Source organism: Mustela nivalis, assembly GCF_964662115.1.
Source record: "Mustela nivalis genome assembly, chromosome: 19".
NCBI classification, from domain to species: Eukaryota; Metazoa; Chordata; class Mammalia; order Carnivora; family Mustelidae; genus Mustela; species Mustela nivalis.
Genome location: NC_139038.1, coordinates 36892090 through 36905709, shown reverse-complemented (window position 1 = coordinate 36905709; position 13620 = coordinate 36892090). Strand labels below are relative to the sequence as shown.

At 49.7% G+C, this 13620-nt stretch overlaps 1 long non-coding RNA gene across 1 annotated transcript; it reads left to right on the top strand.

Annotated features, from left to right (window-relative positions):
* Positions 1-10619: 10619 nt before the first annotated feature.
* LOC309854195 lies at positions 10620-11769 on the top strand. The gene is made up of 2 exons (XR_014306133.1): positions 10620-10878; positions 11315-11769. It is a non-coding gene; the product is annotated as an uncharacterized lncRNA (long non-coding RNA).
* Positions 11770-13620: the final 1851 nt, after the last annotated feature.

Below are 13620 nucleotides of genomic sequence, written 5' to 3'. Positions count from 1 at the left end.
TTATTCCGATTTCTTACAATGATAGTGTACCTAAATGGTTTGTGTGCATATATATGTAAAAGTTTAAACCTAAAGAATATGCCCAGGATTGGGTCATCATTGTACCTGGAAAAAAATGTCTTTACCTGCGGACCCGACTTCTCTCCAAGGGATTCTGGTTAAGCCAGGTAACCTAGGTGATGTAACCTCCTCCCACCAGGTGACCGCCAGGGCAGTGGCAGCCGGAGACCTCATTCGGGAAGGTAGGCACAGGTGACCTGGGGTCCTGTGGGGGTGTTACTTTATCGTTTTTGTGATGCTTCAGCGGTTTGAAATTCATTACGGTGCACATTTTGGAGATGGGAAAGAACACCTGTCCTCTGGTGGGAAAGCTAACGCTGGGTTCTCTGACCGTGAGAATCTCCTACTCCACCGACGCAGCTAGTCCGAGGAGAGCCATTGCGAAGGGCGCTCAGGACAAAGACCTCGGGCCACTGGGATCTGTTGAAAACCGCGGAGACCTGGACAGGTAACACCTCCTTTCTACGGAGCAGTGTAGGGAGGAGGGCTGGTACCCCTCTTCTCTCCTCTCCCACATTTTGCACAGGCAACTCCTTCTTGCTAATAGTTATAACCGGACCCGGAGTCTCCCAGAAGGAGAGGAAAGTGCTCGCCCAGGATTTGATCCCCAGGCTTCTCTTACCCTAAGCGAGGCTCACACCCTAGTCCAACGAACTGAGCGACACCTGTGGCCCCAGTTCTTTGGGCTCCGTCTGCGCATGCGCAGTCTCTCTGCGATCCAGAGATGCTTTAGCCGCCGGCCAGGTTGGAGTGCTGGTCGAATGCAGGTGTTGAAGGGCTGGAGAGGGGCAGAGGAATCTGTGTGTAACCGGTGAGAACAACGGGAAGGTATCAGAGAGACTGGTGTAGGACCATTGCAAGGAACTCATTGTCGGCCCCGGTGGCCTAATGGATAAGGCATTGGCCTCCTAAGCCAGGGATTGTGGGTTCGAGTCCCACCCGGGGTACAAAGGGCTAAGTTTTAGACTCCCTCCAAAGGGGAAAAAGTGAAATGCTTGTGCAGTGGAGGAAAACAAATTAAAGGTGCTTGAAGTTGCCCAGTCCTAGTCCTAAACTACTAAATTGGTTGTCTTTATTTTCTAATAAGGGGTGCACGTTTCCAGCTTTCAGAAAGGAATACTTGCATCATTCACCTTTTAAAAATAACCATCCATTCTACTTGATGATATAAAGGAATAATTGTTCATTTTTCCAGGTGTATTAATTTTATAGTGGTTCTATATATTTTTAAAAGTTCTTTTATAAACAGACCCAAGGCAATTATTTGGAGATTAAATTATATGACAACTGTTTTTCTTTAAAACACCGGCTGAGTGCTGACAATAGTTATAAATACGGTAACGTATACTTGCAAGTTGCTTTCAGATGAGATCTGAAATGTTCTCAGCACACACGCAGAAAAAGTAGCTATGTGAAGGACGGTAGTGTTAACAGTGGTAAATATTTCACAAACGTATGTGTGTATCAAATCATCACATTGTGCACCTTCAGTATATATCATTTTTATTTGTCAATTATCTGTCCATAAAGCTAGGGAAAATACAATGGGTTGCTTGGAGGTATAGACAAAACAAGGTAATGGTTGCTAATGGCGTAAGTTGCTAATGGCTTAAGCTGGGGGATGAGGACCCCTTAAACTATTTCTCTGCTTTAGTGCATGTCTGGAGTAGTCCATAATAAAGTCTCCTCTTTTTTTCATCCATGCAATCCCTGTCTTCATCCTGGAGATAGAAATCTCCCAACTTCTGCACATGGTGTAGAGTAAAATCAGAAACCTCCTATACCACATGTTCATGGAAGGGAAGACCACTGGAGCTTTGCCATATACATATACAAAAATAGTTCTCTTTTTAAAATTAACATATAATGTATTATTTCCTCCGGGGGTACAGGTCTGTGAATCATCAGGCTTACACATTTCACAGCACTCACCATAGCACATACCCTCCCCAATGTCTATCATCCAGCCACTCTCTCCCTACCCCACCATGCCCTAGCAGCCCTCAGTTTGTTTCATGAGATTAAAAAGCTCTTATGGTTTGTCTCCCTTCTGATCCCATCTTGTCTTGTTTTTTTCCCTCCCTATCCCCAGGACCTCCCACTGCCTCTCAACGTCCTCATATCAATGAGATTATATGATAATTGTCTTTTTCTGCTTCATAAAATATAGTTCCCTTTTGCCTTCAAAAACCACAAGTGAGACTCTTCTGTTCCTCCAGCTTTGGCCTTACTTCTCCCACTTTCCCAAATATCTGGAAACCCGTTATTCCCCCTGCAATCAACAACATCATCTCATGTCTCCCACTACCGTGGGAGGAGACTGGGGACTGCAGAGCTATCCGAGGATGCTGGTGCTTCCCTTGCCAATGTTTCTACATGCCTTCTTGAAAGGTATGTCTTCTGGGTAATGTCAGCGGGTGGTGGGTGTCCGCATCATGTGTGCTAGATCTGCTCCAGCATCCCCATCTAAGTCTTTGGCTTCCTTTCTCTACTCGGTGCCAGGGACGTTCTCACATCTCAGTCTCATTATAGGCTACCAATGAGTTCAATGCTTAGCCAACCAACCCAGAAACATGGCAGAACCACATTCAATTGCACAAAATAACATGTTAAGTATAGGCATTCTGGAAAGTGCTCCCAGGTCAATAAACACCAGATGAACAATCGTATCTCATCCTCCTTACTCCAATGACCTTAGGTTCCTTCCCACATGTATTTCCTGGGTCTCTGCTGGCATAAATGAGCACCACTTGCAATTCTTTGGTTGAATAAGCTATTTCCTCAGCATGCTGATCTGGCTGTAGTCATGGGGCCACATGGGGCCAGTGTTAACAAGGGTGGTTGGTGTGGGCTTTGTGGAGCACTGCCATCCCCTTGGAAGACAAGTGCTCTGGGTAAGATTATTATAGGACATTGAAACATGGGAAGCCTCCTCTCCCGATTCCAAACTGATTTTGCTGATAAGGAAACGCAGGTCAACTTTGTTTGAGCCCACCCAGAGGTCTCCACGTCTTTGGCCCAACTCCTTCATAATCAGGGCCATTTCTTTCACATGAAAGATTTCCTGAGGCTGTGAACTCAACTTCCAATGTTGTTCCACAACACATACATTTCAATGATGGGTTCGATCTTTAGCAATATCAGCCTCACAGCTATAAGATTATTTCATGCCAATCATGTAATGTCCCTGGGCTTCTGAACATGACTTAGGCTGAAACTTTAAAGACCTGGTCTTGCCATTTCCTTTCGGTGAACAAACCAGTGGCCCCCAAAAGAATCCCTTCCAGGCCACAGTCCTCATAATCACCTTTGCTGCCACAGCACTTAAGGACAGCAGCCACATGGTCCTTCCGGGCACTGTTTCATCATAATCAACCAAGTGATATGTGGCTTGATTGTGATGCCACCGTGTGCCGTTAGTGACTGGCATCCCATTTCCCCCTGGCAAGGAGCTTGGCTGCTTTCAAACTTCTCACCAAACCAAGGTCCAGGCAGCAAACCCATCCGTGGGTGTTGGGGGAACCAGAGAAGGTTTGTCAAAGGATACAAACTTTCAGATATAAGAGGAATGAGTTGCGGGAACCTAATTTGCAGCATGGTGATGAGAGTGAGTAATACTGTATGGTGGGCTTGAAATTTGCTAAGGGGGTAGATCTGGAGTAACCACGTGACTTGATGGGTGTGTTCATTAGCTTGATTGTGGGGATCAGTCCACAATGTATACGGATACAAAACAACTACATTGAACACCCTCAATATGTAGGGGTTTTGTCAGTTCTATCAAGCTGGGGTGGGCGAAAGAAAAGCCATCCCTGATTTTAAGAGACTACTGGAAAAACAATGGTTAACGAGGTACAAAGAGTGGCCCCCGAGGCAGTGGAGGAGGCAGAAAGGTACCACAGAAAGGGGCTCCGACCTGCAGAGCCGCGGGCCAAGGGGAGAGGTTGTGGTCATGAAACGTCAGAAGCTTGCAGAGGGCCTCGAGGAGCTTGGGAGCAGATTTCGGAGAAAGAGTGCGGCGCGGCTAGCCTGGGTGTCACTGAGTTCCGAGGAGGGTCCCCCCGCAGGCGGCTCCCGCCGGAGCCTCTCAGGAGCCGTGATGAGGCGGATTCTGTGTGGGTTGGGAGATCTCATGCCGGGTTCAGCTGCTGTTCCTGGAGCAAGAGGTTACTTCCGGGATAAGGGGGGGCGGGGCGCGGCTTGGCGGGAACAGGAAACCGGAAGCGGCGCGTCCCTTCGTCCTCCAGACGCTCAGTCGAGGCCTCCCGTCTGCAAAACCTAACGCGGGTCCGCTGGCCAAGCAGAGTGGCACCCAGTAGGGTCTAGAAGGGTGAGCAGGAAGCAGGGAGAGAAGAGTGTGATAACTTGCACCCCTGCCCTGCCTCGCCGACCGCGCCCCTTCCTTCCAGCCGCTTCGTGAGCGCGCTCGGATCCTGCTCCCCGCCTCAGGCTTGCCCCCGGGAGAGCTGTTGCCTCAGCTGTTGGAACCAGACTCCCCGGATGAGGTTCTGAGGTTGAGTCCCCTGCTGGCCGCCTGGCACGGAAGACCACACACCCCCGAGCCGGGGAGGGTTTTGAGAAAGGCTGGGGCGCCTCAACGCGGCCTCTATTCCGATCCTCGCCCGCGGTGGCTGCGGATAGACCGGAGGCGCTGGGAGACGAGCTGCGCTTGTCCCGCGGCTCCGGGCACCTCAGCGACATAGTGGGCCCGGTAAGGCCCGGGGGAATGATGCGGCTGCTGCCTTGTATCTTTTTTTTTTTTTTTTTTTTAAGTTTTAATTTTAATTCCATTTAGTTAACATAGTGTGACATTAGAGTCAGGTGTACAGTATAGTGACTGGGCACTTCCGACACGACCGGGTTTATCTCAGGGGCGTGCGCCATCCCCATCCCCCATTCCCACCCCTTCGCCCCCCTTCTCCAGCAACCAGCCGTTTGTTCTCTGTGGTTAAGAGGCGGCTTCTTGATTTGTCTCTCTCCTCTACTCTCCCTTTGCTTGTTTGTTTTGTTTCTTAAATTCCACATACGTGTGAACTCATGTGGCATTCGTCTTTCTCGGGCTGACTTATCTTGCTTAGTATTATACTCCCGGGCTCCACCTGTGCCGTTGCAAACGGCAAACTTGCTTTCTTTTCCAGGGCTGAGTAATATTCCGCTTTTTATAGCTACACATACCACATCTTTTTGATCCTCATCAGTTGAGGGACACTTGGGCTGCTTCCATAATTTGGTTGTTGTAGAAAATTCTGCTATAAACATCAGGGTACATGAATCCCTGAATTTTTGTGCTTGTGTTGGTTGGATAAATACTCAGCGCAATTGTTGGGTCAAAAGGTAATTATTTTTGACTTTTTGAGGAAGGTCTGTACTGTCTTTTAGGGTGGCTGCAGCAGTTTGCTTTCCTATCAACAGTGCATGAGGGTTCCTCTTTCTCTGCATCCTCGCCAACACGTGCTGTTTCTTCTTTTGTTGACTTTAGCCATTCTGACAGGTGTGAGATAATATCACATTATAGTTTTGATTTGCACTTCTCTGATGATGAGTGACGATGAGCATTTTTTCATGTCTGTTGGCCATCTGGATATCTTCTTTGGAGAAGTGTCTGTTCGTGCCTATTTTTTAATTTTTTAAAAAGGTTTTTAAAATATTTTTTTTTAAGTAATCTCTACATCCAAGCGGGGTGTGAATTTCACAACTCTGAGATCAAGGATCACATGCTCCATGGACTGAGCCAGCCAGGTCCCACGTGCTTATTTTTCAGTTGGATTATGCCTTTTTTGGAGTCTGGAGTTTTATAAGTTCTTCATATATTTTGGATGCTAACCCTTTATCAAAGATGTCATTTACAAATATCTTCTCCCATTCCATAGCTTACCTTTTAGGTTTTTGCTCATCATTAACTTTACTGTGCAGAAGTTTTTATTTTGATGTAGTCTCCATGTTTTGTTTTTTTTTTTTTCCTCTTTCCTCTGGAGATGTGTCTAGCCAGAAGTTGCTACAGCTGATGTCAGAGAAATTACTGCCTGTGTTCTTCTCAAAGAGTTTTATGGTTTCAGGTCTCATATTTAGGTCTGTAAAACATTTTGAATTTATCGTTGTGTATGGTGTAAGGAAGTTGTCCGTTTCATTCTTTTGCTTGTAGCTGTCTGATTTTCCCAGCACCATTTGTTGAACAGAGGGTCTTTTTTGCATTGGACATTCTTTCCTACTTTGTCAAAGGTTAATTGACCATATAATTGTGGATTTATTTGGGGTACCTGGCTGGTTCAGAAAAGCATGGAACACTTGATCTTGGAGTCATGAGGTTGAGCCCCACCTTGGGGGTAGAGATTAGTTAAGTAAATAAATATTTTAATTGTGGATTTATTTCTGGGTTTTCTCTTCTGTTTCCTGATCTATGTGTCTGTTTTTGTGCCTGTACCATACTGTTTTGGTTACTACAACTTTGTAATGTCAGGAACTGTGATGCCTCCAGCTTTGCTTTTCTTTTTCAAGATTGCTTTGGCTAGAGCTGGCTGCCTGGGTGGCTCAGTCATCTGACTTGATTTCAGCTCAGGTCAAGCTCTGCATAGGGCTCTGTGCTCCTCGTGGGGTCTGCTGCAGATTCTCTCCTTTCCTCTCCCTCTGCCCCTCCTCCCCACTTATGCACTCTTTCTAGGTGAATACATGAAATCTTAAAAAAAAAAAAAAAAGATTTCTCTGGCTATTCAGAGTCTCTGATGGTTCCATACAAATTTTAGGATTCTCTTTTCCCATTCTGTGAAAAGTGCTGTTGGTATCCTGACAGGGTTTACCTTAAATGTGTAGATTTCTTTGGACAGTATAGACATTTTAACAATTTTCACTCTTCTAATCCATGAACATGGAGTGTCTTTACATTTCTTTGCATTGTCTTTGGTTTCTTTCCTCAATGTTTCATAGTTTGCAGAGTACCGGTCCCTCACCTCCTTGGTTAGGCTGTTGGAGAGCATCTTGAATGCACTGAGACAAAAGAATGACATGGTTGTGTTGACTGATGATCAATTCTGAGCACTCTGGCAGCCTGGAAAGCAGCCCACGTGTCCTTCACCTGAAGGGCCAATGAAGCTGAAGACCAGGCTTGGGGCCTTGGTGTAAAAAGAGCTGATGCTGAGAAAAAGCTGAATTGTCACCATTGGCAGATTGCCAATGTCAGGGTGCTGAGAGGGAAGAAGTGGGACCCAGAGACTTGGAATGGGGCTAGGTGGGCTGATGGATGGAGACCTAGGCCTCTACCCCTTCTGCCTCAAGGCTGGGAGGAACCTCAGATGAAGCCAATGCTTACGAGACAATGTTTCATCTCTTCAGGATTCTACTCCTCCTCCAGGCCCCTGGGCTGAACACGGGTCCCATCACAACTGAGAAAGTCCAGCCACTGCTCAGAAGGAGGGGTACTCTAAACCCAGCGCCATAGTACCTGGGTAACGCATCAGCAGTAACCCATCCTGGATCAGGGTTGGGAGCATAAAAAGCTGGAAAAGGGACAGATGATCTCTATGGGACTCTTCCTTGGCATAGACCTTAAAACCCCAGCAAGCATCCCTCCAACTGGTTTTAATACACAGCCCGCTTGGCTTCCCGAAATGAAGTAGAGTTGCCAGAAATACCGTGGCAAATGGTGGAGAAAAGAATCAGAAGGGACAGAGACACAGGCATGCTAGTGGCCGGCACCATCAGAGCAAACACCCGCTGCTATTTGTGTGTCTTGGCAGTGCCTGGAGGCAATGCCATTTACCAAGGGAATAACGCATGCCCAGTGGAGGGGATGCACCAGCATCTTTGAGAAGCTTGGGAGTGATGTTCTCTGATCCAGCAGGTACTGTGACATATCCAAAGTAGAAGATAAGCCTGTGTACCTTGCATCCCCTATTATTAAGAAAGAAGCCTAGTAATCACTTCTCCACCTTTTGGCTAAGATCAAGTGTGTATCTGTTCTTATCAGTTTAATATCTGATACTTCCTCTATCCGAGGACAATATATTAAATGGAATTTTGGAGTAAGGAGTTGGAATAGAAGCTTGCTCCGATCCACTCCACACATTCACCTGGTATTGCAGTATCTCCAGGAATGGTGCACCCTCCCCACTAAAGTAGTAAATAAAAAATTTGGGAGAAAAAAAAAAAAGAAAGAAGCCTAGCACTCGGTAGGACCCCATGATGGTTAATTTATGTCACCTTGGCCAGGCTGTGGTGCCCAAATGTTTGGTCAAACACAAGTCTAGGTGTTGCTGTAAAGGTAATTTTTTTTTTAGATGCAACTAACATTTTAGTATATGTGCTGCCGAAGCGAGCACAAGATGCAACTAACATTTAGATCAGTAGACTTGGTGAAGCAGATGACCTTCCGCAATGCAGGTGGGCCTTGTCCAATCAGTTGAAGGTCTTGGGAGCAAAGACTAGGCTCCCTCAGGAGGAAGGAATGCTACCTCTGAGGCATTCTAACTCTAGACTGCAGTATCGGGGTGCCTGGGTGGCTCAGTGGTTTGGGCTGCTGCCTTTGGCTCGGGTCGTGGTCTCAGGGTCCTGGGATAGAGCCCCACATTGGGCTCCCTGCTCCGCAGGAAGCCTGCTTCCCTCTCTCTCTCTCTCTGCCTTCCTCTCTGCCTACTTGTGATCTCTGTCTGTCAAATAAATAAATAAAATCTTTTAAAAAATAAAAAAAAAAAAAGACTGCAGTATCTTCTTTTGCTGGAACTTCCAGCTGTCAACTTGTGATCCAGTTCTTTAAAAATCAATCCAGGGGCACCTGGGTGGTTCAGTGGGTTGGGCCTCTGCCTTCAGCTCAGGTCATGGTCTCAGGGTTCTGGAATCGAGCCCCAAGTTGGGCTCTCTGCTTGGCGGGGAGCCTGCTTCCTCCTCTCTCTCTCTGCCTACCTCTCTGCTTACTTGTGATCTCTCTCTGTCAAATAAATAAATAAATAAATAAAATCTTTAAAAAAAAATCAATCCAGATAGATCTCTGTCTTTTCTATCTTTTTATGTTCTGTTTCCCCAGAGAACTCTGAAAAATACAGTCTCTCTCTTTATTTATTTATTTGAGAGAAAGAGAGCCTGAGGGAGAGTGAGCAGTGAGGAGGGGCAGAGGGAGAGGGAGAGAGAGTCCCAAGCAGATTCCATGCTAAGCACAGAGCCCACTGTGGGGCTTCCATCTCCTAACCCTGAGATTACAGCCTGAGCCGAAACCAAGAGTCATTCGCTTGATGGAGTGAGCCACCCAGGTGTCCCAAATACAATCTCTTTTGGATGGGTAGGGTGCCCTGGCCCAGCCACCAAGAGGCACCTGGCACATGTCTCCTCAATCCCTAGCCCACTTCCTCACCTGCATGGAAGTGTGGGTTTTCTGGGATGCAGCAGGACCTAGAGAGGCTGGGTGCCAGAGCAGCAGAAGTGGCCGGAGGAATGGACCCCTGGAAACCAACATTACTCTGAGGACCCAACATCCTGACTCACGGCTGTTGACCAGCCTCAGGATCTGGGCCGCTAAGCCTTTGGACTCTCATATCCTTCCACAGAAAGAAACCCACAGTTCTCTCTCTGCTTGCTTCTCAACAAGTGGACACACTAACCTGTCCTCAGAGTATCCCATGATTTCTAATTTTTACTTCAGAAAGAGGAGAGGAGTTGGGACAGGGCTGGACTGCCGCTTCTCTGTCCACCAGGGAGGGAAGCCTGGGCAGGGGGCGCACTACTGGAGAAGACCAGGGTCAGGAAGAGGGAGTACCCCCGTTACAGATGGGGCCCCGTGTGGGCCCCCAGTCAGGGCCAGAGTTGATGAGGTTCCACCTTTAGCTGAAAATCCACTCTATGCTGTTTATCTGTAGCTCTCCCTCAGCCCACAGAGCTGAGACTTAACCCCGTTAAGTAGTGGGTTCGAGTGGACTTAACCCCTTAAGCTGTGGGTTTGAGCCCTATGTTGGGTGATATTCTTGGGTTGGGCTGCTTAGTGCCTGACCAGATTGCCAACTTCAAGGAAGTTACTTGAAGGGGAACTCAGAGAGGCTTCTGACTGCTCTGTGTACTGTACCTGGAACTTTCACATAAATTTCAACTTCTGTAAAATTAAAAATTACATATAATAGAATCTAAACAGCAGAAGCAAGTTGCCCAGAATCCTGGCCTCCCTGGACTGGGACAGGTTCCTCTTAGTAAGGGGTAGAACCAGTCCCCTGTTTAGTTGTAGGGCTATCAGGATAAAAAGTCACGCCCAACGTGGGGCTCGAACCCACGACCCTGAGATTAAGAGTCTCATGCTCTACCGACTGAGCTAGCCGGGCAGATGTGAGGCTTCCCACCGCCACAGGCTTCCAGGCAAACTGAGGAACTTTGCTGTTCTGAGCCTGTTAAGGACAGGTCCTGGAGCCTCTGCGTGCTCCCTCCCCGGCACAACGCTGAATTCGAGTTCCCTTCCGCAAGGAGCGAGGGCAGGCCACTGTGCGCCGTGCTGTGCTGTGCTGTGCTGTCGGTGTGTCTGCGTGGCCCAGCGGCTCAGGGGAGCCGGGTGTGGGGTGAGGGCAGGAGGCTGAGCGTCACGGGGGCTGGCCAGTAAGGAACGTGGTGTGAACCTCTACTAGGATGTGAGAGGTGCCAGGTTCCAGTCACAGGCGATCCGTGGGTTTCCAGCTGTCCCCCTTTTTAGTGGGCAGCAAGAAGCGAATCCGAAGGACTCCAGGGGCTTGCCGGGAAAAGCCGGGAAAACCCTCCTCCCCAAGTCGGTGCTGGACCCCTTGTTAGCGCAAGAGGAAAGAGAAGATGGGAGAGTAAAAGTCTGGAGCGTTGGGGCAGCTGCCCGTTTGGGAAGAAGTGAGCCTTGATCCCAGTTCTGACCGCTGCATCGGGGTTCCAAAGTTGCTAGGAGCTTCTGGGGTCAAGCCCGGGTCTGGGGTTGGGGGGCAGTGGAGGGCTCTAGTGAGGACAGGAGCCCTGAAGTCCTTCCCCGACTTGGAGGCTCGACTGGGCTAGGCTGGCCGGTTGGAAGGCAGCAGAGATTCATTCTCAGGCTCCGGGATTGTATCCCACGTTGGGTGAAATTTTTGGGCTGGGGTCCACCATGAGAGACCTCCCTGTTCACCCGGGCCACACAGACTCCGCAGGGTCCTCTGCCGCCGCCGCCTCTGATTGTTCGGCGCTGGGTAGCCCTCGGCGAGGGCGGGGCCATCGTTGTGGGGGTGGGGGGCGGAGTGGGGAGGAGGCCTGAAGGTCTAGGGTGGGACCGGCTGCGCGCTCTCTCTCCCCCCAGGTTCTGGCTGCATTGCACTCCTTCCTCTTCTGGAATCGAAACCGAAACCTCTCTCCACGCACCTTCCCAAGGGATCAGGAAGCCAGGACTCGTAGAACTAGGGGAGTGCCCTGAGGCCAGGGCACAAGCCTCCAAGGACAAACGTCAGGAAAGCTACGCCAACGTGGCTCGTTGGTCTAGGGGTATGATTCTCGCTTTGGGTGCGAGAGGTCCCGGGTTCAAATCCCGGACGAGCCCATCTTTTGGAACGGTGTCACGCGGCAGGTCCTGGGCAAGAGGAAACTTGGGTCCACCACAGGCTAGTCTGCTTCTCCGAGAGCAGGAGATCTGGTCTGTGTGCGGGACTGTGCAAGCACCAGGGAGTCCCAGCCTCAGGGATAACGACCCAACTTCCTCTCGGCACTTTTTTTTTTTTTTTTTTTGTGTGTGTGTGATATTAAAAGGTCGTTTGCATACGTCTTTTTCCTTCTGGAAGGGCTACCAGAAAGCTCTTCCACAGATAAGGGAAGGAAGGAAACCACAGTGGAAATTGGGCATGGGGAGAGATTTGGTCTTAGTTTTGGGGCCATGAACGACTAGGGCACCCCATAGGTGCCCCAGCCACGCTGGAAGAAGGGCTGTGTTTCAAGAGGCTTTATTCAGGGATGGCGGGCCCAGCAGATGAGCCATTGAAAAGATGGGTTGAGGCTCATAGCTCCAAAGCCGAGGGGCAGATCCTGCCCTGGGGTGGAGGGGGTGGAGGTGGGGGTTAGGGAGGGCACAGAGGAGGCTCTGGGTATTCTGGGTAGTCCAGGAGCAGAGAAAGTTCTAGAAAATGCGTTCCAGAGCCTTTCTTGTGGTTTCAGTGAAGGTGAGACAGGTGAGGCAAAGGGAACAGGCTTAGATGGGCTAGTCTGCACTAATTTCAGCTGCTTCTAGAACATAGCTCTGTCCATAGTTGTCTGTTTCTTGGCCTTGAGGTGATCCTGGCAGGGGGATAGGAACCCCCAGTGTGTGAGCCCGCTGAAGGAGGTGATTGGGGGTTGTAGACTCTGGAATAGTTGGTTTGCATTTGAAATGTTTAGGACAATTTGCTATCTCTAGGAATTGGCCAACCCTGGGAAGGAAAATCTCTCCAGGGTCAGCAAGGATCTGATGTCAAGGTGTCAGAGTATAGAATATAAAAGACATGGTTCATATGAGCCGGGCGGAAGGCTGTGGTGGACATGTCAGGGGCCCCCAGTCTGGGAGGAGATTCCTGATCTCAATCCCAGAGTCAGCCCCCGGATTGTGGCATAGCGCCCTCACCAGGCGGCTGCCTGCAAGTACAGACCGGTGGGCCTCCTTTCTGACCCAGTTTCTTCACTTAAGCCCAGGGCGGTATCCCTTTTATGCCTCCTGATTCTGGAGTCCCTGAGGGGAGCAGGTCTGCACAGATCCTGGGGCCCACTGGGATACTAGGAGAGATCTCTCTAGACCTGAGGCCTGGTGGAGATCAACTGAGGTAATCGAACTCCCTGGCCAGCCCTGCCTTCTCCTGTGGCCAGAACCATTCAAGACTCCCATCCCTTAAGGGGATGGTTCCCCACCAAAATCCTCTTCTGAATCAACAGCCTCCTTCCCTCGGGGTCTGCCCCCCACCTTTACACCCAGCCCTGGATTTCCAAGGGAAACACTGGGATGGGTGGCTTTTCTGTCATAGCCAGGTCCCAATCTCCGCCGGACCCCTTTCTAAGTTTACTTGGCTCAAAAAGGAAGTTGAGGAGTAAAGTGGCTGGAGAACCCATTGTAAGGGGGGAACATCATTGGTCACCTCCGATGGCTTAGGCAAGGTGTTGGTGCACCACCGTGACAGCTTGTACCTAAACCAAACATGCAGGAATTGAGCAGCAATCCCAGAAATGTGTGTGAATTGCGCAGCAGTCCCAGAAATGTGTGTGAATTCTCGGTTCAAAAGGACGCCCAACGTGGGGCTCGAACCCACGACCCTGAGATTAAGAGTCTCATGCTCTACCGACTGAGCTAGCCGGGCAGTTACCGCCAGGTGGTGGCTGTTGAGTTTCAGAATGTGATTGGCTGCGCACAATCCAAAATGGCCGGGCAGATCTGGTCCTGGAGGGGCATGGCCACTTCTGGAGTCGCCAGATGGCACCCTGTGTGTGGGCTGCTCAGAATCCGCAGGGGAGCGGTCCCGAGCGGGTGAAGGCAGACGCCCCGCCCCCACCCACAGACAGATGGGCTCCGCGGCCGCCATGGGGTGCTGCAGCACCGTCGGGGCTCAGAGCAGACCCACGCCCGCTGACACCCCACCACCCTTGGACCTGCGG